The sequence below is a fragment of the Typopeltis vanoorti genome, chromosome 9 (assembly GCF_054136105.1).
Source record: "Typopeltis vanoorti isolate ZY-2024b chromosome 9, IOZ_Tvanoo_1.0, whole genome shotgun sequence".
Classification (NCBI taxonomy): Eukaryota; Metazoa; Arthropoda; class Arachnida; order Uropygi; family Thelyphonidae; genus Typopeltis; species Typopeltis vanoorti.
In genome coordinates, this window is record NC_143557.1 from 17,749,962 (window position 1) to 17,775,153 (window position 25,192).

Consider the following 25,192-nt stretch of genomic DNA (forward strand, 5'->3'; position numbering starts at 1 on the left):
GTTAGCCGGTTTCATACGGAGTGGGGTTTCACCCGGAAACTCGGGTTTTTCGTCCTCCAGAACAGGCAAACCAGCCCAGTGAACACACACGGATTACAGTCATGAATACGTCCCAGCCATATGCCGGTCCCAAGCCCGGACAAAATATTGGGGAAAGTAATGGTGAACTACCTATAAAAATCTCATCGAGAATACTCTCAAAGTCGCCTACGGTCGGAAACGACTGAAAATCAGCAATCAGGAGCTATTTCATTTAAAAAGCCATATACGCTTATTTCGAATGGATGTTTTTTTAAATAATTCTGCTAAGTATTCATTATAGTCTATCCATCCCCTAACCTCTATTTTTCGTCATTTATTCCCGAGTTTCTTTCGTATTAGCTTAATGGATTGTGTGTATGTGTGTGTACGCGATAAAGAGAGAAAGCGCTGTTTCCTCTTTCGGATTTATGTTACAATACATCACAAACTAAACACAGTAGCGATATCTGTTGTCCGACTGTTGTTTGTTTTCCAGCAATCAGAGACGATTGCAGCTTCCACCATAATTTTCAGTAAATGCTCATTTGTTTCTCTCGTTGCATTTTTCTCTTCTCAAATCTGACTTCGACATTTCTATCATTTTGTTTCGTCCTCCTATTTTTGCATTTTTTTTTTTGTTTGCCAATTTAATCTCTATTTAATGCGCATTTCTCTAGAGAAGAATGACCAGTCTGTCATCATTGGCTGTGTTTTTTTAATGATTACCTGTCTTAAATATCCTGGAGTCGACCATAATAGTTGTAAAAGCTGCTATTTCTTCTGCCTTTTTGTATCGATTTTTCAAACCAAGTTCAGTGTTTAGCTGATCAATAATAGTTATATGGTTTTCATTTGACAACAAGATGTTTATTTCTATTCTTGCTTCACATTTTTTTTTTTTTTTACAATCTGTATGTTCCTCTGATAAATTATGTGTAAATAATAGTTCTGGGAACGTCATCAGCCTGAGGTTAGCATAACTGGAGATGGTTATGATGCACTCATTATAGTAAAAATTAATAGAACGGAAGACTTATATTACAGTTAAATATAAAAAAAATTGGTACGAGTAACAAAGAGCGTCCTTGGTGTGAATTCAAAATTAAACAATGAACAAATAATTGAAGAATCAACAATGATAACGTGTTGGGTCACGACTGAATAAACTAGAATAGCAAGATCCAAACTCGTTCAGGTCCTAACGACGTTTTTTGCTTTTACATTTTTTTTATTTAATATTATTTTTAGGGCAAGCCATTTGAAGAACACATGCCCACTTACGTTTCAATTCGCATGCGTTGATTACATTCCTTAGTCTATCTTCTGCTTGTAGCCATTGCTGATAAGGGCTAACTTTAACTAGAGTTAATAATGCTGTTTATTGAACTCGTGACCAAAAGCACATTTGGTAGAGAAGTCCGACCACACCTCCTCGTGCCTCCCTTGACGCTCTTGACCAAATTTCTTAAGGTCCGATTTTAAGGTGACTAACTTGGCAACGGCATCCAATTTTCCAATGAAGAGTCATAGAGAGATACCAACAATGCTACGTCCGGGGCAGCCGACGCGTCTGGGGCTGCAGTCAGGGCTCCTAATGATAAATATGCTACGAGGACTCATATTAACATTTTGCAACTCAATATTAATGGTACTCAGAGAAAAATGGATGAACTTAAATATATGCTTTACAAAAACAATATCCATATAGCTTGTCTACAAGAAACAAAACTGAACAAAAATCTGAACTTCAGCATCAAAGGATACACAGTTCTTAGGAAGGATAGAGAGGAAAGAGCAGGTGGAGGGCTTGCTATCCTTTTGAAGACCCTAGAAATCAAATCAAAGAAATCACTCTAAGTCAATATTTAAATAATAACAGTTCGACGGAAGCTCAAGCTGTTGAACTACACTACCAAACCATTCTATTTCAATCACAAACGTCTACCACCTTGATAATACAAATATTGATACAGACACCATTGAAAAGCTAAGCCAATCTCCAACTTTATTTATTTATTCATTCGTATGGAGTTTCCTCCCTTTTTCTCCCCGTCCCTATTGAGGCGAGTTGAGCCCCCTCATGGGGGGTTAGGTATTTATGGCTGTAGATCCGTGTGTGTTCACGGGGCCGGTTTGCCTACTTGCGGGATGAAAAATGCCAGATAAATTGGCGGAAAAACCCTACTACCCGCGCCCAAGACCGGCTAACTTGGCTATGACTGAGGAAGATCCTCAAATTCCTCACGTCTTCGACGGGAATCGAACCTGGGACACTCCTTCCCCAGTCATATGGTTGCGAAGCGCACAGCCACTAGGCTAACCGCGCGGACAAATCTCCAACTGATACAACCATTATACTTGGTGACCTAAATGCAAAAAGCCCAACGTCGGGCTCCCCCGATTTAGACCATAAAGGTCAACAATTGGAAGATCTCTTTACAGATTTGGAACTCACAACAATCAACAATGGACAGAGCACCTATCTCTCTAAAACTGCGGGAACTGAATCTGTTATTGACATCACAGCTATTAATTATAGCATTGCATCAAGTGCACAATGGAAAATTTTGGGAAATGCCATCAGTGACCACAGACCCATAAAAATAACACTAAACTTCAAGATTGATCAAGAACAGCAAATCACAAGGACATGGAACTTCAGAAAAGCCGACTGGACAAGGTTTACTCAAATCTTGGAGAGCCTCTGTCAAGATGAACCTGTCTCTGGAAACCTTGACAGAAAATTACAAATCTTTACTTCATACATCAGTAAAGCTGCCAAAGGAACAATACCAAGAGGCAAACGGAAAAATACCTGAATACCATACTGTAAAAATCAGAATATTGATTCAATGATTACAGAAAGAGACAATATCAACGAACAATTCAGAATTAAAAAAATTGATGAATACAGAAAGAAATTAATGGACATAACACACAAAATAGAGCAGGAAATTTGGAAGTGCAAACAAGAGAAATGGGCAGAGCTTTGCAGTAACCTGGATCCAAGAAAAGACAGCCAACACTGGAACATTATTAGAATCCTAGACAACAATATCAAAAAAGAGAACCAACAGAAAACAAACTTCATCATAAATGCTGGGAAACAATCTATTACAGATCAAGAAATTGCAAACACACTGGCAAAAACGTATTCAAACAACTCCAAACTTCAGTATAACAGAGAGGACAAGACCCTCAACAAACTCACAAGTAAAATACTAAAACTAGCAAGAACATACCAAACTGATGACATCTTCGAAGAATTTACACTAAGTGAACTAAATTCATCAATCGAGAAAACTGCACCTAATAAATCCCCTGGTAACGATCTTATCTTTGGTCATAGTCAATCCTGTAGTCGATCCTGTTTGGATCAAAAAATTAATACAAATAGTACATGATAGTGGAATTAGAGGAAATGTTTTAATCTGGATTGCTGATTTCATTAGAGGAAGAAAGATCAAAGTCAGAATCAATGCAGCAATCTCAGGAGAGCAGAGAACCTGGGCTGGTGTTCCCCAGGGCTCAGTACTCAGTCCCTTACTATTCCTTTTATATGTCAATAACATTCATCACTATCTTACAGAAGACACAAAATTAGCTTGCTATGCAGATGATATAGCCATCTGGCACACTAGTGCTAAAATCAAAGAATCAGAGGAGATTCTAAACAAATCCATGAGAGGATTAGAAAAATGATCAGATGAACTTAAACTCAAAATCAACCCAGACAAAACCCAAACTAAGCATCTTTAGTACATACAGGAAAAATATACATTCCTACAATCCCAAAGTCATGATCAATAACAAGCTAACTGAAAAAGTCACAAATCCAAAATACCTTGGTCCAATGTTCCCACTAATTTTTTGCTGTGAGTGTGCGCAGAAATTTGCGTGTGTGCAAAATTTGCCTTCTTTTGAAAAGTATGTGCACACCCACACGAGTCACCATACTGATCATTTAAGCAAAAAAGTTAAAAGATTTTAGTTCACTCTTTACCTTCTGGTGTCAATGGGACGTCAGCCAGGTCACCCCAACTCCCCACCGTGTTCCCACACACGACAGTAGACTCCCCAGTAAACAGTCGGAAATCACGATTCACAAGCCTTGGGCAGGACTCGATCCGGGGACTTCGCGCATGCGAGGCCAACACGATACCGACTGCACTAGTTAGGATTCTAAGTGTGTGTGTATTATTACCATCACCAAGTAAGTTGTGTGACATCAATCACAGAGCTAACATAAATATTTTATATGTATTTAATATTGATCTGATTAGAAGTAAGAAATAAAGTAAAAAAAAAGATAACACTAGTGACTGATTGCCTTTAATTAAATTTTCTAACTTTGCAAATAACTCTAAACATACATAATAAAATATTCCCATTACTAATTCTCACCTTGTTAAACATTCATAATATGTCCGTAACTAATTCTCATCTTGTTTAGTTCTAGCTTCTATATCTTTATTTTTTCTCTCTTCTGTCTTTGGCATTCACCCACTATTTATACACACTATCTAAATTAATTGAATTTCCATATAATTGGTAACTTTTCACTCTCATTAGCATATCAAAATGACATTCTCCTAAACGGTTTCTAAGTTGGTTTATTATTTGATTCATTAGACTATAACCTCGCTCACAGTCTGCACTAGACGCAAGGAAGATTCCTCCAATATCCATCAACTTTGCCAAATCACAAAACTGCTCATTTTGAAGAGCAAATACAACCATTTGTGTAAAATTTGATATCATTTTGCATTTAATTTTTTTCTTGTACAGAAAATTTGAAATCATTAAACTGACTAATTATTTCTGTAGTATCATCCAGAAAATCATGATATTTAAGACAAAGGGCATTAACACGTTCACTACCAAATGAGAAATCACAATGTGAAATAGAGGAGATATTAAACACTGGCCAAGAATGGCCAGTGTTTAATATCTCATTCTCAGGGAATCTTTTCTCTAAATGTGCACATAAACAATTTATAAATTTTAACAGGGGCCTAGTATCTACTGGTTCAGTCTCTTTTTCTTCTTCAGTCTCTTCTTCTTTGAGTGACAGAGTAAATGCTTACTCTGTCACTCCAGCAAGCGTCACCTTCTAAATACTGATTCCTGATTTTGTTAATCTTCCCTCCTGTAAAATGATGACTGTCTAGTGGTGTAAGGTTACTCCTTTGTAAGATTTCGCACTGGGAAGCCATTTCTTCAAAAATATCGCTTAAAACATTAACAGCTACTTTGAATGTCACGTTTGTTTATTTATTGCGACAATAATTAACCACGGGATCATTTGTAAACAAACAGATGTAAACAAACCGCGCGCTATTCTATATGCTACTTAAAAATTACACATTTAAGCCACACCCCTTTCACTTTGGCATCAAATCGCTAGCCTCAAATAGGGTTACTGTTAATAATTTATAAGTTTTGTGCAACTTCGAGAATGTAATAAAAAATGCGAGTTTATAGGCTTGAGCGTTGCCGAGTTACCGTATTTTTTAAAGAATTTATAGGTTAATGTTTAGGTGGAACTTCTTTAATTAATAAATTTTAATTTCATCTTTAAAATCTAGTGTGTGCATATTTTTTTGCTTTGTGCGCTAGTTGTAAATCATGCGCACAGCTTAGAGGGAACATTGCCTTGGTCGCTTGTTCAGGAATTACGTTTTGCACAACACATCTCTAACAGAGCTCTAAAAAAAATTAAATATACTGAAAAGGCTTTGTGGAACAAATTAGGGTGCAAAGCCAAAAATCCTCAAAACTACTTACATTACACTAATAAGGCCAATGATGAAATATGCAGCACCTATCGGGTCACCTTTGGCCTCAACGGTAAAGGAAAAATTAGACAAAATACAAACAAAAGCATCCAAGATTATCATTGGTGCAGTCTCATCCACTAACAACATCAGAGCCCAACAGGAATATGGGCTTGACCTGCTGGAGGATAGACAAAAATTTGCCACCATAAAATTCATAAATAATATCAGAAGCTACCAAAGGGATCATATCTCCCTAAAAACTTATGAACATTAGAATCAAAAAGGCAGACTTCACAGACCATCAACTTTACAATATCAGGAAAGAAATAGGTCTCGTTTAAGCTAAATGCCCACATAAACAAAGAACCTCTATTTTCCGGTCCTTTACCTTCAAATACTTCCATAATTTTAAACCTTACCAAACTCTGTACAAAAAAAAAAGAACCAAAAGAAATGCTCAAAGAAAAAGGTCTAAATACTATCAACCTTCTTTCATCCTCCAAACAGGTTATTTGTTATACCGATGGATCGTCAGACATCAATATAATTAATGGAGGTGCTGGTTTTCTCCTTCTACTCCCGAAAGGCGAAAAACTTTTCAATAAAAAGTTGGATCTTGGAGAATCGCTTCCAATTTTGCCAACGAACTTTACGCAATAAATAAAGCACTTGAAGTGTACTTAAAATTATCATCATCTCAACAATCTGAGGGAATTATGATTTACAGTGACTCAAGATCAGCTATGGAGGCAATCAAAAACGGCAATACCAAGCTCACACAAGACACCCATAAACTCTTAAATCAACTGAAGTGTTTAGGAAAAAGTTGCATTTTACAATGGATCATGCTCATGTAGGTATTGATTACAATGAAGCAGCTGATAAATTAGCAAAAGAGGCCAGAGAACTCAACCAAGAAACTCACATGATAACTCTTGCTGATGCTGATGCACTAGCAAAAGCTAAACTAATTTCACTGAAATCAGTGATACAACATCAAATTCCCGAAATCAATGCTGACAGAAAGACCTCCACCACGATAGAAGACTACGAACAGGACATTATAGAGGAATGAAGATCAATACGGATGATACGAGAACATATAGAAACTGCAACAACTGCCTCAATACTGAACTGACACCCACTCACATCTTAACCTTGTCCAACAATTGCAGCAGCCTTACAAGAAATAGATCCTAATCCTGAACAACAGCTCTATTCAAACGAAATCATCGACATAGCCAAAGCTGTTCAAGGAGCACACAGAAACATCTAAGACCCTTCAAAGGACAAGACAACAACAACAACCAAAAACGCATAGGCTAGTCGATATACAAAATTCAGAAACAATAAACATACGTTCATAACATATTATGATTTTTTGTAATATTTGCTCTACGTGTTTATTCTTGTTATTTTAGAATTTTTGTACTGTTGTAGTATTTATTTTGTGCTTCTTTCTATTGTTTTGAACAGTGATAAGTTTGCTGTTTTGAATTCTGCTTTTACGTCACATATTGTGATATCAGTCACGTGATATGATGTTCAGTGGGTATGGTCATAACCACTGAGCATCAAGCAAGTTCTCTATTCTTTTATCTGTAAACAAGTATGGCTATAAAAGAATTCTATTATGGCACGCACTTTCTTATAATGACTGATTATTTCTTCGTAACAATGTGGCGCATTTCACTTTGCGCATAATGTCACCAGGGACGTATATTCCGGGTGTGTTCACCCACACCTGGAAGATTCATGAAGAAATAATTTTGGTGTGGTTTTTTTTAATAAATTTATTATTTATATCAGATATTATTTGAAATAAAGTCATGAATTGTTGCAAACATCAATATTAATTCAAATACTAATTTAGCCAAGGCAAGTGTTGCCATTGAAGCACAGGTTGACTATCACATGCGGGGGGGGGGGGGGAATGGTGTGATTTCCTATGAGAAGTCTGCGACGAGGTATTTACATGCATTTTTAACGGCTACAGGCGAGAAGAGATTATACAGCAAAGTGCGCAATCGCAATGACTGATATTAGCGTGGGGATTAAAGTTCGTGAGGGCTGTCAACAGTACAGGTAGCTGAAGCCTACTCAGTAGATTACCTGCAGACAAGAAGGAAGTGTAGTTTGTTATTGCTTGTGGTGAGATAAATGCGTTTTTTAAACTGGCATTTCAACCTTACAAGGTCAAGTTGTTAAAGACAGTAAACCACGTCTGCTTCTTTCAAATTTACGCAACGTTTACATTTGGGAAAGGACTGATGTATAAAAAAGAATGTTTTTATGTACATTTAATGATTTTAATAATGTTGCCTGACCACAGCACACCCACCGGAATAGCCCCTGTACCATGGGCGTCAGCAGAGGGGAGAAAACGGGGCACTTCCCACGTTTGTCCCCCTCTGCGAACGCCCATGTGAAAAAATAACAATTAAATAAAAATTTATCGATGTAATTATTTGTCTCCAAGCTCTGCCCTCCCCTGACAAATTTTCTGAGGACGCCAATGCCCCGTATGCCACAATGTCACATTCATGCAGCTCTCATCACAACCTGTTTATTCCTAACAAAATGAGGTAAAAATGATCACGAGAACAGACTCATAAAAATAGATGATGTGAAGGTTATTCACAATTTGTGTGCTGTTCAAAACTAAAATTTGATATTTAGAGCAATAGGCATGTTGTCGCTTACACTCAGTGGGAACTCGTGCATAGGCACTGCGGAACTGCAGCACCCCCAATTTTTCTCGATACATGAATATATTTATTAATTTATTTATATTTGCTTGTAATATTTAATTTTATCATCAACAATCCTATACAATTCTCTTATTTTGTATAAAAAATAATAAAAATCCATCTTGTAGCACTTAGGAGGGCGAAGGACGCTAGCAGCACTGTGTTTACCAGTGTCATATTGCGTGAAATGCGGGCTATTAGCGTATTGCGGTACTGTCCTTCGCGCAGTTCCACTGTTGTTTATATGCAGTTTGCGCCAGTAGTAGAGTGTTCGTAATGCTTATCGTGTTTACTCTGTCTCTTTAAATATTTGGACATTACAATTAAAGACATAACATTTGTTATAGCTTTATTTTAGAACATTATTGGGGATAATGGATTTTATTTTTAAGTAATTTTGAATTATACTAAACTGTATAATTTTATCGATAATAAACAATATTTTTTCATGAAACAAAACAAGAAGAATATATTTTATTTTTAAGTAATTTTGAATTATACCAAACTGTATAATTTTTATTGATAATAAACAGTATTTTTTCACGTTTAATTTTTTTTTTAATTTTTACCATAATTTTGATGTTTTATCCAAACGTATACACTGTACTTACAGTGTGTATGTATATTTCGAAAGTTGCAGCACCCCCCTCCCCCACGATTTCAAGCCACGAGCCGCCACTGCTTACACTTAAATATGGCACTGCGCAGATCAGACACGAAATAAGACTCTCCGACATTTCAAGTTCCTTAGTACTGAGAGTTTTTACTCTCTTAGGTTTCTGCCTAGTCTCTGACGAAAACCAATGAGTTTGAAACAGCTGTCAGACTAGTGAAACTCATCAAAATGGACCAATAGAAAGCAATATATGGACGCTTTTAGCGTTCGTGCTTCCCATTAGGTTCGGCAACACTACTAGGGCAACTCGCAGTATGGCGGCGGTGTATTTCCTCAAGCTCTCAGGTCAATTTTCGCACGAAACTTTTATAGTTTCTGTATTCGGCTTTGAAATGATGTTGGATTCAATACCCTCTTAATTTATATAATTTTGCATCGCCGATATGAAGCCTTGGGCTCTTTATTTTAGTAAGACATTCCTCTTATAACTTATGTGATATTAGTATTTAAACGTTCTGCAACACCATACAGTAGGAATGCTTAGGACATGGCTACAATCTTTTCCACCAATGCGTTGTTATTGAGGTTCTTCATGGTTTTAGATTAGGTCTTTCTAAAGTAAGAGGACAGGCGGGGGGGAAGAACGTAAGATTTATCTTACGTCCCTTCCCTCTTCATGCTCATACCTCTCCACAGCGGAATTTCGCAGCATGGTAGGTGACTGGAAACTAATATTTTAATACATACTCGGAATATTTTTTATTATTATTTTTACATAATATTAGGATATACTTGAAAGTGTTAGAAGAGCTAACGTTTTTAAAGCCCTCCGTTAGTTTTTATTTATTTATGTATTAACTCAAGCAACTAACTTAGGCCAAGTTCAAGATAAGATCACTAGAACAAAGGTTGGCTTACTTTTGGCTAAAATCTTTGATGTGTGGCTTAACCTATAATTAATAGAATTTAAAAAAACTGAATGCATTTAACCTTTTTTAAAATCTTTAAGGAATACATTAAAAGCTTCGCCCATCCTGCATTAAAAATATTAATATATCGAGATTTTTGTTATCTTCTAAGCGCAAAAAGATTATTTTCAGTTTGATATTTGAAATTTCAAATCCACATATTCTAACTAATGTTCGGAGACAATCGTAAGAAAAGTTACGTCTCGTTAGTTCTCGTATACAACGATATATTGAATTATGTCACTAAACAAGGATGGCTGGATTGAAAATAAAACTCAATGGCAAATTTTAGTTAAGATTTTAAATACCAAATTGTCATTATATTTCATCCATCAGAAATGTAATCGTTATTTCGAACTTTGCCAAAGCTGAGGAATAAACCGCAGCTCGAAAATCACTATAGATTACCTGATAGCAAAAGCGCTCAGATTAGATGATGCATGATTATCAACCTTCCACCAGGAGACACGTCTACCCTGGGGTGGCAACGGCACACATCTATACTCCGAAAAATAACATAATTCATATTTATATCAGGATGTATACGTAACTAACAAAATGTTTAAAGTTAGTTTGTGAGGGGTAAAACCAGAGCACCTGGAGGAAGCCACCACTCTATAGCCATAATCTGCTGAAAAATATAATAATAAATATGTAACAGCAGGTGACTGAGAAATCACCACAGTCGGCAAACTAGTCCGAGTGATAAATTTAGCTGCTGGCGTATGCGATAGATTGTGCAAATTGACTCATGTTCTCTTTCTCAATTAATTCCCTCACTTTTTTTTTTATTTTATCATAATTTTTTTCATTAATATTTATACAAAGACCCAAACCATGTTAACAATGCCAAATGAGATGTACGAAATAGAAAAGCTATTCAAAACGCTGCAATTAAATTATGATGCCAATGGGGCATTATATCAAGCGATACATAGTCTCTATTTAAGCTGTAAGTCAGCAGTTAGAATTGAAGGATGTACAGAAAGATAGTTTCATGTTAAATCAACCGGTGTATACACATTACCTCCACTCTTATTCGCCATCTATATGAATCGCATTACAAAGGAAAGTAGCATTAATCCTGGTATAAAAATAGGAGATGTCAGTTCCAGCTCTTTATGCAGATGAAGTTATTATACTCCTGAATAAATCCAGTACAAGTCTGCAATATTCCCTGACTAAATTGAATAACTGCTGTAATAAATTTGGTATGAAAATCAGCATTAAAAAGACAATGAAAATAGGCAGAGACGTCAACTACATCCTGAATAGAGAACCTATAAAACAAGTAAAAGATTTCAGCTATTTAGCACAATACAGTATTTAGTGAAGATAGTAAATTAAATATGGAAATATACTATAGAATCAACAAAGGGTATTGTAGGAAGTAAACTGAATAAATTTATATGGAATAAAAAAAGCATTCAAACGAACTCTTCGGATCTGGAAGCTGGGTTAGGAATTAAACTTATAATCTGGAGACCTCTGATATGAAAGTCCTGAGAAAGATTAGGAGAAATGGCATCAATAGCAGAATCATATTAAAAATTAACAAACAAATACAGCATTCTCGCTCTTAAGAAATCCAAGGAATAGCAAGCCGATTGTATTCAAATTGAGTATAAATCCCTGATGAAGGGTATTAATCCATATTTAGTTGGGAAAGAGAGAGATCTTAGTTATCGTGCTTGTGAAACAAAATGCAAATGGGCCTTGAGAGTCTCCAGGCCAGTTATCTTCCCTACATTCGGGATTGCAGTTTCATTATCTGATCTAAAGTTATAAGCGCTGCTCTAACACTGCAACTATCGCTTACTACTTCAATCACCAATTCACTGTCCCATTTCTGATATTTTATGTTTTCTAAATACTCCGACTTCACTGAGCGGTGTGGCATATTTTACACTTAATATTGTTATGATTTTCATGTTGCATTTTCTGCAATGTCTAAATGGCAGAAATAAATCAAATACGTAAATAAAACCAGCACTGGAACGCATTCACACCTGTTAGTGTAAATGTATAATGATGCACACGTTCTTAAACGCGTGCATCATTATACATTGGTGCACGCCTTTCAATGTATAATTGAAGACACCCTCTCTTTCTCACAAATTTTAGTTCCAAATGCGAAAGCCCATCTTTACACTTCCCCCACCCACAAAAGCACAATTTCTTCATTATGCAAGCACGCATCGTCAGCGCAACTTTTAAGTAGAAGTGAATTATACAAAGTATTGGCCATGAAACTCGAGCAAAATAAAGATGGATAAATTGTTTACTTCTGACCTACGCTACACGTAAATGATAGTGAAATATGCGAAGCAAACGGCAAAGCGAGTCTTCGCAACAAAAAGAAAACGTTTACTTCTCCATTTTGTTTTGCACTTCACTGCCGAAGTGAATAAAAGCGATGAAAAGAGAATGGAAGTATGCATTCTTTTAATTTATAGCATATCCCATTGCATATTTCTCTATTTGATATTAGTAAGTTGTAAGTAATAGTTTATTACAACACAAAAAAAAAAAAAAAATTAAAAACTACATGTGAACTAATGGTTATAATGATATATGATTAGGCGAATAAAACGACATTTACGAATTTTATTCGTGCTAATTACTATGTACAATTAGTAGAGAACTTAGTGCAATGCATACTTATAATTCGCCATACTTTATTTCCACAAAGATACACGCTCTAAATAAAGGCAAATAAATGCATAGCACTATTTTTTTTCGGCAGTGACTGGTAAAATAGGGTAAATAATTCACTATGTAACAATGTATTTTAATTAAAAAAAAAAAAACGTTAAAATCCAACCAAAACAATGAAATCAATGTAAATAAAATAAATAATAGAATAAATAAATAATAACTTACTGTAACATAGGGTCACCTCTTTCTAATATTCACCAGAAAACTTAAGGCACAAAACAATTATCACGAAGTACTTCTGCTAATATTATTACAAAAGAAGCAGACTCGTATTACAATTACATCACGTGACAAACTACAGTTGTTAAAGTCGCTACCGAGTGTGTTTTTTTTTCCTAGTGGGAAAAAGAGGTAAATAAATTAGAACACAGAAAAATAATTAAAGCAGCATCTTGAAAAAAATATTGAGATTTTTTGCTCATTTTTCTTAAAAATGTTAAAATAATCAGAGAACAAAAATTAAATTTAAAAACGATATTTATTTCTTTTAATTATTATGCCAAAAACAACTGCTAAACATAATTGGGCCACTAATATACAGATGAAGTGCAATGCAAAGCCAATGCATAAGTCAATTTTTAGCTCAAATGATGAATAGCATATACTATACCAAGACTACAGAAAGCCAGTAAAGAAAATAGCCTTTCTTGTAACGACCTAGGTTCGATCCCACCGTAGGATACAAAAAAAAAAAAAAAAAAAAACATAAGAAGTTTTAGCTGAAAATAAGTTACCCAGTCTCATACAACGTGGTGGTGATGGCTTTCTTCTCTTTCAGTCGTTTCCGACCCTAGGTGACTTTGTAGGCATTGCCCATAATAAAGTGGTGAGACTGTTTAGTTATAGGTGAGTTTTTTCTAGTGTTCGAAGAATATATAGGTTGGGAGTGAAATGTATGCGCAATTTTATTAAAGAAGATGATTTGAAAGAATATCGTGAGAATAAGAGTGAGAGGCGTTATGAAATATATAAAGCTCAGGCCAGAAAAGTAACAAGTATTATTGTGAGAAAGATAAATCAGATTTTATGAAAAGAAATTGGCCATGCAAACTAAAGGTAATCCAAAAGAATTTCATCGTTATTTCGCAAGTAAAAGAAATAATGAATGTGGAAGGATAACGTTATTGAATGCAGATGGTACTCGAGTGTCAGAAGCTAATGAGATTGTTCAAGTAATGAGTGCTCACGTTCCTAAGATACATCAATCAGGTGCATGTAACATGGTGCATACTGCTAATGCTACAATGGATGAAGAGTTAGAGGGGCACGAAAATGAGGTTGAAAGCTATTGCATAACCTGGATAAGAATTTGTCAATAGGAAGAGATGGAATATTAGCAAGTTTGCCAAAGGAATGTTCAGCCAAATTGGCTACGCTTTTAAGTGTTATCTCAGGAATGATGCCACACGAATGGAAGGAATGTTTGATATTTCCACTGTACAAGGGTGGTGCAAAAGCTGGTGTGTCTAACTACCGATCAATCAGTATCTCTAGTGTGGTAGTGAAGATTTTAGAGAAGTTGATAAGAACTCACAGAAATGGGTAGAGAAACATGCTATATTCTGCAAGGAGCATCATGGTTTACTAAAGAAAGGTCATGTTTTAGCAATTTGTGTAAACTTTATAACAATGTTACAGCCGAGATGGATAAATGGAATGGATTCACTATGAAAATGTTGGATTTTTAAGGCATTTGATAGGATACCACAGGAAAGACAGTTGCATAAACTGGAGAATATGGGGTTGGAATATAAACTCTTGACTTGGATCAGGGGATGGTTGTCAGACAGTTATCAAAAGCCACATACGGTGGGTGCGAATCTACCAAATTTAAGGTGACCAGTGCTGTCTCAGGGTTCATTTCTTGGACCATTAATGACTTTAGAAAAGGTCTAGCAGGAGATATGCAATTGTTTGTTAATAATATGAAGAAAGGCAAGGCAATTTGGGCAAATAAAAATGGCAGTCAGTTTAATGTTAGTAAGTGTAAAGTAATGCACTTTGTCATGATGAGATTTTCACCAGGCATATTATATTAGTTGGGTTATGCTACAAGAAATTGATGAAGCTAGGGATCTTGGCATAATGATGGATAGGAATTTGAAGTTCAATGGGCAAATAGAAAAGTTGCAAATACAACTCAGAAGATAATTGCGATGTTTAAGTGTACCTTAACATGTAAGGATAACGAATTTTGCCTCTTTATAAATTTTGCCTCTTTATAAGGCTTGATGCGACCACATCTGTATTACTGTGTGCAGATTTGGTCTCTCGGGGATATTCCAAGGGGATAAATGAGCTGTGGAAAGGGTGGAATGATGAGTTATAAAGATTATATCCGGTTTGTGAGATTTCGATTATCAATACAGATTACGAGTGTAGATTGCAGAACCCTGGTTAACAGGAAAAAAGAGGTCTATAAACTTTTGAATGGGTGTTATAGGATATCGTCTGATGAAATTTTTCATTATTTGGAAGGTGGGGAGAGAACACAGGGTCATCTATGGAAATTAAGTTTGCTCGCAGTCAAGAAATGGATAAGAGCAAGGTTTTTCTCTCACAGAGCCGTGAATGAGTGTCTTAATTTGTCTATAGGGGTAGTGAGTGCACATAATGTGAAAGAATTCAAGAGAAGGTATGATTTGTGATTTGTGGCTTCCCTTGATGACTCCTTTACTCCCTGAAGATCTCAGATAATAATAATAATAATAATAATAATAGGCTCAGTGGCTGCCAGCTCTGGTCATGAGCTGGCAACTCGACAATTAGATAAAGTTCCTTTAGTCGAAAACTTGCTGACTAAAGGAACTTTGTCTATTTTTTTTCAGCTAGTGAGCATTTAGTCAATATTTGGCCAAGCAAGTACGATTTTATTTTATTTGCCAGAAACTCTGGTTTCTAACCCCCAACTCCGAAAAAATCTACCAAAAGACTCGTACCACATTAGAGAATAACAGCAGTTTTGGATTTCGAAATGTAAGATGAGTTTGTGTTTTCTGCTGCATTTTAGTTGCTTTCATACATACTGTAAGTAGTATGGGTGGCACTTCTGACCAGATCAAGATCAAGATAAGATAACGAATCGGGACGTGATTGGTTGATAAGAAGATGAAGTCATTGTGTGTGACGTCATAGTTTGGAATGTTTGGAATTTCCCTGTGGGCATATGTGTCAATGGCTTCAGTTCTTGAGTTTTGGTTCACGTATGAAATTATGGTTGAAGGTAGAGATAAGGATTCATGTCGTGATTAGTGCTGCACTTCTCACCAGATCAAGATCAAGATAAGATAAGGAATCGTGTCGTGGGTGTGGGTTGTTTTCAGATGTAGATAAGTAATGTCATTTGTTGTTGTCAATAAGGAACGTAATTTGTTAGTTGTAAATAAGTGATTTTATTGTTTTGAATCGAAAGGAAGATATATTAGTGGATAAGGAATTGTGTCGTGATTGGTGGGACACTTCTGACCAGATCAAGATAAGATAAGAAATCGTGACGTGATTGGTTATTGAGATGATTACGTCATGGGTTTGGAATGTTTGGAATTTCCCTGGGGGTATATGTGTCAATGGCTTCAGTTCTTGTGTTTTGCTTCACATATGGAATTATGGGTGATGGTAGAGATAGGGATTTGTGTCATGATTGGTGGTGCACTTCTGACCAGATCAACATCAAGATAAGATAAGGAATCATGTCGGGGGTGTGTAGTTTTCAGATGTAGATAAGTGATGTCATTTGTTGTTGTCATTAAGTGACGTAATTTATTAGCTGTAAATAAGTGACATTGTTGTTTTAAATGGAAAAGGGATATATATTAGTGGATAAGCATTCGTGTCGTGATTGGTGGGACACTATGAACCAAATAGGGTAGGGTGAAAGGGGAAGCGACATCAGTGTCCTGGATGTGTGTCGTTATGAGTTGTAGACAAGTAAATGGTTTGCATATGGCATTATGGGTGATGAATATTGATAAGATAAATTTTGGAATGTTTGGAATTTCATAGGGCCCCCTTTCTGTCAGGGACATCATGTGGTGTGTTGGGTTCGTGTGTTGCATTGTGGGTGTATTTTGGAGATAAGCAATCGTGTCGTTATGTGTTTGGAAATTTCTGGGGAACATATGTCTCTCTGTGATATCATATAGTGTTTTGGTTTCCCTATGGAATTGTGGCCGATATTTTTGAGATAAGATATCTTGGAATTTTCCCAGGGTGACACACATCCATCACTGTCATCATGTTTTGTCTTTGGTTATCTGTCAATGGCTGCACTTATTTTCCAATACATTTTGATGTATTTCTTTCCTGTTAAAGGGTGGACTTCTTAGAGTAGAGTCATGATGGCACCAGTGAATAGGCTTTTCTGGATAATTTAATTATATGCTGGTGTCCCTCAAACACACACACACACACATTAGACATGAAAAGTCACTAATGTATTCATGTTGATTCTCTAATATGTACCCTATGATTATTCTTATGAAAAAAAAACTATTCAGTATTAGAATTATGCTTACCAAAACATAGAAGCAGTGATTACTGAAATTACAATTATCAATTGTTACGTTTAAGTTAAAAAAACATTAACTTACATTTCTTTCCAGAATGGGAACATCTTCGTACTATCTAGGTTTACTGAATATTCCAAATTGTTCATTTTTAACATATATTCATAGCACAGAACACAAACACAAGTCTGAAAATGCAGTTGACTTTTTCATTATAGGTTACTGGGTGAATACATATTCACAGCACAAAAACACACAAAACATAGGAGTTGAAAGATATTTCTGTAAATAACCAGAAATTCTAGTTGACTACTTAATTTAGATTACTATCCAATTGGTTGTCTGTATTAATTCTTTCCCACAGTTGCTCATGCTATGTTTTCCCAAGCTTGGTGGGAAAGACTATGTGCTGTTTTGTTTCTGGTAAGTGTCATTTCCAGTTTCGAATTCCGAATGCTGTTAGAATATGGAATTCTGACAAGTGAAATGATTTCTTTTTCAAATTGATTGATCATTTTCTCTATTCTACTTTTAAAATTCAGTTTAACTACATATTGTAACAGAATAACTGAGCAAAATTAATAAATAAATAAAATGTATGTGAATTTATTTTCCAACACTGTAGATTTCTCATTAAGTCTTATCTTAAAGATATCTCTCTTATCGTCAAATTGTTGTACATAGTGTTTAGGTTGGAACTCTTGGTTCCCGTGGGAAATTATTGTTTACATTTATTTTTTTTTAAACCAATATGACTATTAATTTTTCCTTCTTTGTGCTCATAACCTATTTCTGTAACTGGAATTTTTTTTAATTTATTTTTTTCTTTAGCATTATTAATTTTAAGTAATGGATGTGATAGGTTTTGAACTCTCCACAGCGTTTTTGTTTAGAAAAACTTCTTTTGCCAGCACAACAAATAAATAGTTATTTCTTATTATTTCAAATGAATATTAGCTCTATAATATATACTTTGTTAATTTCTATGTTACCTTTTGTTTGACTGTAATATTATTCACAAACTGTATTTACTGAATCTAACATACAGAAATTAAATAAAGTGAAAAAGACAGTATTTCTTTTTTCTTATTCTTCTGATTTAACATTTGCACTGATGTTCATAGTATGATTTGCCACTGGTGCTTACGTGTAATTCATGTGTTTTTTCTCCATGTGACATTTCAAAACAAGTTAAACTATGGTTTTTACATAGTTCAACTATGTAAAACTCATTTCTGTTAGTCCCAATTGACTGTTGTCCTCTCAGCCCGACATTTATTTCACAGTAGGGATGTTTACATATATATTTTAACACAATTATTATATCAGATATTCTATCCAATACAAATAAATAATTATTTATTCTTATTTCAAATGAAAATTAGTCAGAAAGAAAGAAAAATATGAAGAAAAATTGCAAAGAAAAAAAAATGTTTACCCTCAAATGAATATTAATGATCACAGCAAAAAGAAATTCACCAGCTTTTTCAAAGTTTTGAAATTCATGCACATTTGTTTTCATCATTTGGTATCATTTAAATGAAGAACGGGTCAGACTGTTAAGTTCGTTAATGTTTTTTGATTTTTCTCTTCCAATGGAGAGTATTTTTTAATATATGCATGTTGATTCACTTGATTCTGCATGCTATGATAAATTTATATTTTTTTTCACTTTCAAGGTGAAATATTCTCCACTGAAATTCTGCCTATTAATTTAATACCCGTGTCCTTTTGCTTCCAAGAGTTGACATAGTTTCACTGAGTGGATTTTCAAAAAAAAAACTCTCTGGTTAGTTTGTGGCATAAAATTTCACAAGGGGAAAAAATGTTATGGTCTTACTTAAATTTGCAAAACACATCAATGACACCCAATTTGTTCATTTAAATTTACACATTTTATTTGAATGAAATATGATTTACTAATTGTATTTACTGAATCTAACATACAGAAAATAAATAAAGTGAAAAATACGTTCTACTTTTTTGTTCCTTAATCTTCCTATTGTTAAATTTGCACTGTTGTTCACGGTTCTTCCATGTTTATGGGATTGCCATCATGTGGTTTTACAATGTGACTCTCATCTGAAAGTTAATTTTCATTTGGTGATTGTTGGGTATTTATTACTGTAGTAAAATTAAGGGTTGCATATTTATTTTTTTGAAACCAATACATATACTTCTGAGCATTATTAAAAGCTCAGAATCTTTCGTTATATTTCCAAAAGCATTTAAAAGTACACATTTTGTTTTCACGTTTTGGGCATCGAATTTCATTTAAATCACGAACAGCCCTCCCTACTAATCACATGGTGTTTCTGTTAGCCTATGGAATTGCGGCCAATATTTTTGAGATAAGATATCTTGGAATTTTTCCAGGGTGACAAACATCTGTCACTGTCAACATGTTTTGTCTTTGGTTGTCTATAGATGGCTCTACTAATTTTCCAATACATTTTGAGGAATTTCTTTCCTGTTAAAGGGTGGCAATTCTTAGAGTCGTGATGATGCCAGTGGTTAGGCTTTTCTGAATAATTTAATTATATGCTGGTGTCCCTCAAACACACACACATGTACACATTAGACATGAAAAGTCGCTAATGTATCCATGTTTATACTCTAATATGTACCCTATGATTATTCTTATGAAAAAAACTATTCAATATTAGAATTACGCTTACCAAAACATAGGAGCAGTGATTACTGAAATTACAATTATCAATTGTTATGATTAAGTTAAAAATAATATTATCTTACATTTCTTTCCAAAATGGGTACATCTTGGTACTATCTAGGTTTTCTGAATATTCCAAATTGTTCATTTTTAACATATATTCACAGCACATAACACAAACACAAGTCTGAAAAGGCTGTTGACTTATATATACTGTATATATACATATATATATATTATATATATATAAAACATATACACACACACACACACACACACACACACACACACACACACACACACACACACACACACACACACACACACACACACACACACACACACACACACACACACACACACACACACACACACACACACACACATTTCTTGTTATTTTATTCCAATTAAAATATCACATAAAATCATTCCTAGGTTTCTTGTGATTGGTCAACCATAGATTTTTTGATGCTGCAAACACTAAACTTGTCTTCTATGTAAGGCATAGAACTCTTGTCATTCACTATTATTGTGGGTGTGGGAGAAGTGGAAAGCTATGCCTGAGCTGTCCTCTCTTTTGCTATTAATGTCTCCAATATGTTCTTCTTGTCTTGTTTCCAAACATACAATATGCTCAATGTAAGAAAGGCCACAAGAACATGAACATGAAGCATTTGTGTGATTGGAATGCAATTATTAAATTGGAATAAATTAAACAAGAAATTTGTGTGTGTGTGTGTGTGTGTGTGTGTGTGTGTGTGTGTGTGTGTGTGTGTGTGTGTGTGTGTGTGTGTGTGTGTGTGTGTGTGTGTGTGTGTGTGTGTGTGTGTGTGTGTGTGTGTGTGTGTGTGTGTGTGTTTTCCTCCAAAGTTATCAGTATCAGATGGAAGTGATATCACTAAAATATATCCACAAATGAGGAGCTCGGTCATCTTCACCTAGGCTAAGCAGACATTTTCTGGAGGAGAGAGGGATGAGCAGTTAGAATATGGGGGAGCATTGCATGGAAGCGTTTCTTTTTTTTTTTGCTCTGCATTATCAGTATCAGTTGGAGGGTTTTTTCCTTCAAAGTTATCAGTATCAGTTGGAAGTGACATCACTACTAGATATCTGCAAATAATGAGCTCACTCATCTCCACTAGCCTGAGCAGACATCTTCTGGAGGAGAGGGGGAGAATAGTGGGATGATGGGGTTAGGGGTGGGGTGGGGTGGGGGAGCATTGCAGGAAAGACCTCTGTCACCATCTTGACAACCTTTTCACTTCCACCACCTAATGCTTTTTTCCCCATCCCAACAATTTCGGACATATGAGTGAGAGAACTAGTCACATGGTCTAACATCAAAAACACTTTTTAAGGATAAAATACTTAACATAATAAGGACAAATAATATAGAATACCCTTCAAGCCACAGAGATAAGGTTTGCCCTAAGATGTCTCAAAGTAAGATCATCTCACATCAACATCATATCCAACAGCATGTAGAAACATGTCCATGAATCATCTGCACAAAAGTTTCATTTTGGAAGGAACAGTCAGAGTCGGGGGTCAGGTTAACAGTACTATAAGGAAAAACAAAAGAGTCCAGTGTCTTTGCAGTTATGGCAATTCATTCATCCAGTGCAGCTATCATATTCTGTTGTGGTGTTTTGTATCAAGGAAAGTAAAGTAAAATACTGGGTGAGCCACAAAAGTCATTGAAATTTTCTTTCTTCGGGAAAATAGCATGAAACAAACTCTTCACATAGCTCTACAAGGATGGAAACCGATTATTATTTCAGATGACATGTTCATTGTGATGTATTTACCCAGGACCACTTGGGAAAAGTTACGCAGGAAGTGGTCTGATATCCTCTGCTAATTGCAAAGAAGAGTTGACTACGAAATGGACCTCAGTGAGTGTTATATTCTGAAATGCCAAGATGGGGAACTTATACTTGATGATACATGAGCTGATGGAAGTAAAGTTTTTTCTATTAGTTGTGAAGAAGCTGAGAGATTTTCATCAAGAATGTATGACATTGTTAATCATTTACTATTTTTGGAAACCAAATTACCAGCTATTCATATCATGGAGAAAATTATCACTAATCATTTAAATTCATCAATCGTAAAATTAGATTTTCAAGATTTTTTCCAATTCGATAAAGATTCTTTATTTTGGGACATTTACGAACATTTTACGAAAACTGTTTGTTTATATTTGGTGACAAAAGAATTCACAGAATGTTTAGGGAGGCATGGTGTCATTTCCAGACTGACACAATATCAAATGTATGGAGCTGTGCTTATCATGGTATCTATTTTAAAAACTCATTTGTGTAACCAGCTATTTCGATGTAATATAACCAAGAAACAGTGAGTAACAAACATTCTATTCATTGAACTCCTTGGAAAATGTTAAGCGTTTAAACTACATATTGTGAAATATTTTTCGGTAGTTACATGTTTCGAATTTTTCTCAGTGAATACACTTGTAAATAGTATTTCAGCAAAATAAAATATGCATTTGTAACCTTAAATGAACAAAGATGTGTGTGTGATTTTCCACAGTGAATATTTTACTCATTTATTCTGATTAGAAAATAATTTTTAAATCCACAACTTTATATCTTAATGCAATTCTGTTTAATTATTTAAAAAAAAATCACTACTGTGAAATTAATACCAGGAACAGGGTTGAAAAGTGATATGCATGTAATTGATTATGTTAGAAATTGTCGAATGCTACCTATTCACATTGTTTGAGTTATCTGAAAGCAATTCGTTCACATAATCGAAAATCCGAACTGTTAGAATTTGGTTGTTTTACAAAGATACACAGATAATTAACCCAAAAATGTGATGACTTAAACTTTTAAAGTTTGATATAGAAAAAATGTTTTAACTCTCCAGATAACACAAATACAAATTTTACTTTTCCCCACACAAAGTAAGATAAAAACATACCAACAGTATGTCCAACAGCATGCAAAAAGATATCGTTGAGTTATGTGCATGAAAGATTCATTTTTGAATGAACGGTCAGGGTACATGCCGTAGCAAGGGTAAACCGAACTATAAGAAAAAACTATAGAGTCGAGTGACTTTGGATATAAGGTAATCATTCATACACTGCAGCTGCTGTTTTGTGTTATGGTGTTTTGTGTTTGGTAATGTAAAAATAATGGGTGAGCCACAAAATTCTTTGAAAGTTTCTTTGAAAAAAGTTTTAATTGTTTAGAATTTGTAACAGAAAGTTAACATAAAATATAAGATCAGAGCTAATAATAATAATAATAATAATAATAACTATTTATTTGTGGTGCCATATCAAGTAATCTAAGAAGAAGAAGAAGAAGAAGAAGAAGGAAGGAAAATGATTATAAAAAATCGACAGTGGGTGAAAAATACGAATTTTCAGTTATCATTGGAATAATTGATTGTCAATTTCTTTTGAATAAGACTTCAAATTTATTTCCTAAAGAAATTTGTATTTCTGATGGAATTATTGTAAGATATGCATTGACAAAATCACCTTGTAGTTGGAAAGAATTACCTGAAAGAGTTAAAAAAGAGTATTCTTGGTTAATAAAATATAACCATCAGCTGAAGTGGGAAATTGGTTCACTATCTCTAGACAAACTAACAAATTGGATGATAGAATCAACATGCAAATATCAAATATTACTCGGTAAAGGAAGAGAAAAATCAGAAACATTAGCGAGTTTAATAGGGAGGCCTGTTCTTGATTTAAATGAAATTAGTTGCCCAAATCGTGAAAACATAATGTGTACTTTTAAATGCTTTTGGAAACATAACGAAAGATTCTGTGCTTTTAATAATTCTCAGAAGTATATGTATTGGTTTCAAAAAAATAAATATGCAACCCTTAATTTTACTACAGTAATAAATACCCAACAATCACTAAATGAAAATTAACTTTCAGATGAGAGTCATATTGTCTAAAACCACATGATGGCAATCCTATAAACATGGAAGAACCGTGAACAACAGTGCAAATTTAACAATAGGAAGTTTAAGGAACAAAAAAGTAGAACGTATTTTTCACTTTATTTATTTTCTGTATGTCAGATTCAGTAAATACAATTAGTAAATCATATTTCATTCAAATAAAATGTGTAAATTTAAATGAACAAATTGGGTATCATTGATGTGTTATGCAAATTTAAGTAAGACCATAACATTTTTTCCCCTTGTGAAATTTTATGCCACAAACTAACCAGAGAGTTTTTTTTTGAAAATCCACTCAGTGAAACTGTGTCAACTCTTGGAAGCAAAAGGACATGGGTATTAAATTAAGAGGCAGAATTTCAGTGGAGAATATTTCACCTTGAAAGTGTAAATATATATAAATTTATTGTAGCATGATGATAACAAGTGCATCAACAAGCATATATCAAAAAATACTCGTCATTGAAAGAGAAAAATAAAAAAAAATTAACGAACTTAATAGCCAGACCCGTTCTTCATTTAAATGATACCAAATGATGAAAACAATATAGGCATGAATTCCAAAACTTTGAAAAAGCTGATGAATTTCTTGTTTGCTGTGATCATAAATATTTATTTGAGGGTAAATTTTTTTTCTTTACAATTTTTCTTCATTTCTTTCTTTCTTTTTGAGCTAATTTTCATTTGAAATAAGAATAAATAATTATTTATTTGTATTGGATACAATATCTGATATAATAATTGTGTTAAAATATATATGTAAATATCCCTACTGTGAAATAAATATCAGGCTGAGAGGACAACAGTCAATTGGGACTAACAGAAATGAGTTTTACATAGTTGAACTATGTAAAAACCATAGTTTAACTTGTTTTGAAATGTCACATGGAGAACAAACACATGAATTACACGTAAGCACCAGTGGCAAATCATACATTATGAACATCAGCAGAAATGTTAAATCAGAAGAATAAGAAAAAAGAAATATTGTCTTTTTGACTTTATTTAATTTCTGTATGTTACATTCAGTAAACACAATTTGTTAATAATATTACAGTCAAATAAAAGGTAACATAGAAATTAACAAAGTATATATTATAGAGCTAATATTCATTTGAAATAATAAGAAATAACTATTTATTTGTTGTGCTGGCAAAAGAAGTTTTTTCTAAACGAAAACGCTGTGGAGAGTTCAAAACCTTGTTTGTC

The 25,192-nt window shown here is 34.4% G+C and overlaps 1 protein-coding gene across 1 annotated transcript in view; it reads right to left on the reverse strand.

Moving 5' to 3' along the window:
- LOC150102902 (uncharacterized) overlaps nt 1-13,052 on the reverse strand; it is a 646,700-nt gene extending 633,648 nt beyond the window's left edge. Inside the window, exon 1 of the mRNA XM_090397408.1 lies at nt 13,019-13,052. The gene's annotated coding sequence lies outside the window, so the exon portion shown is untranslated. The remainder of the gene's footprint in view (nt 1-13,018) is intronic.
- Nucleotides 13,053-25,192: the final 12,140 nt, after the last annotated feature.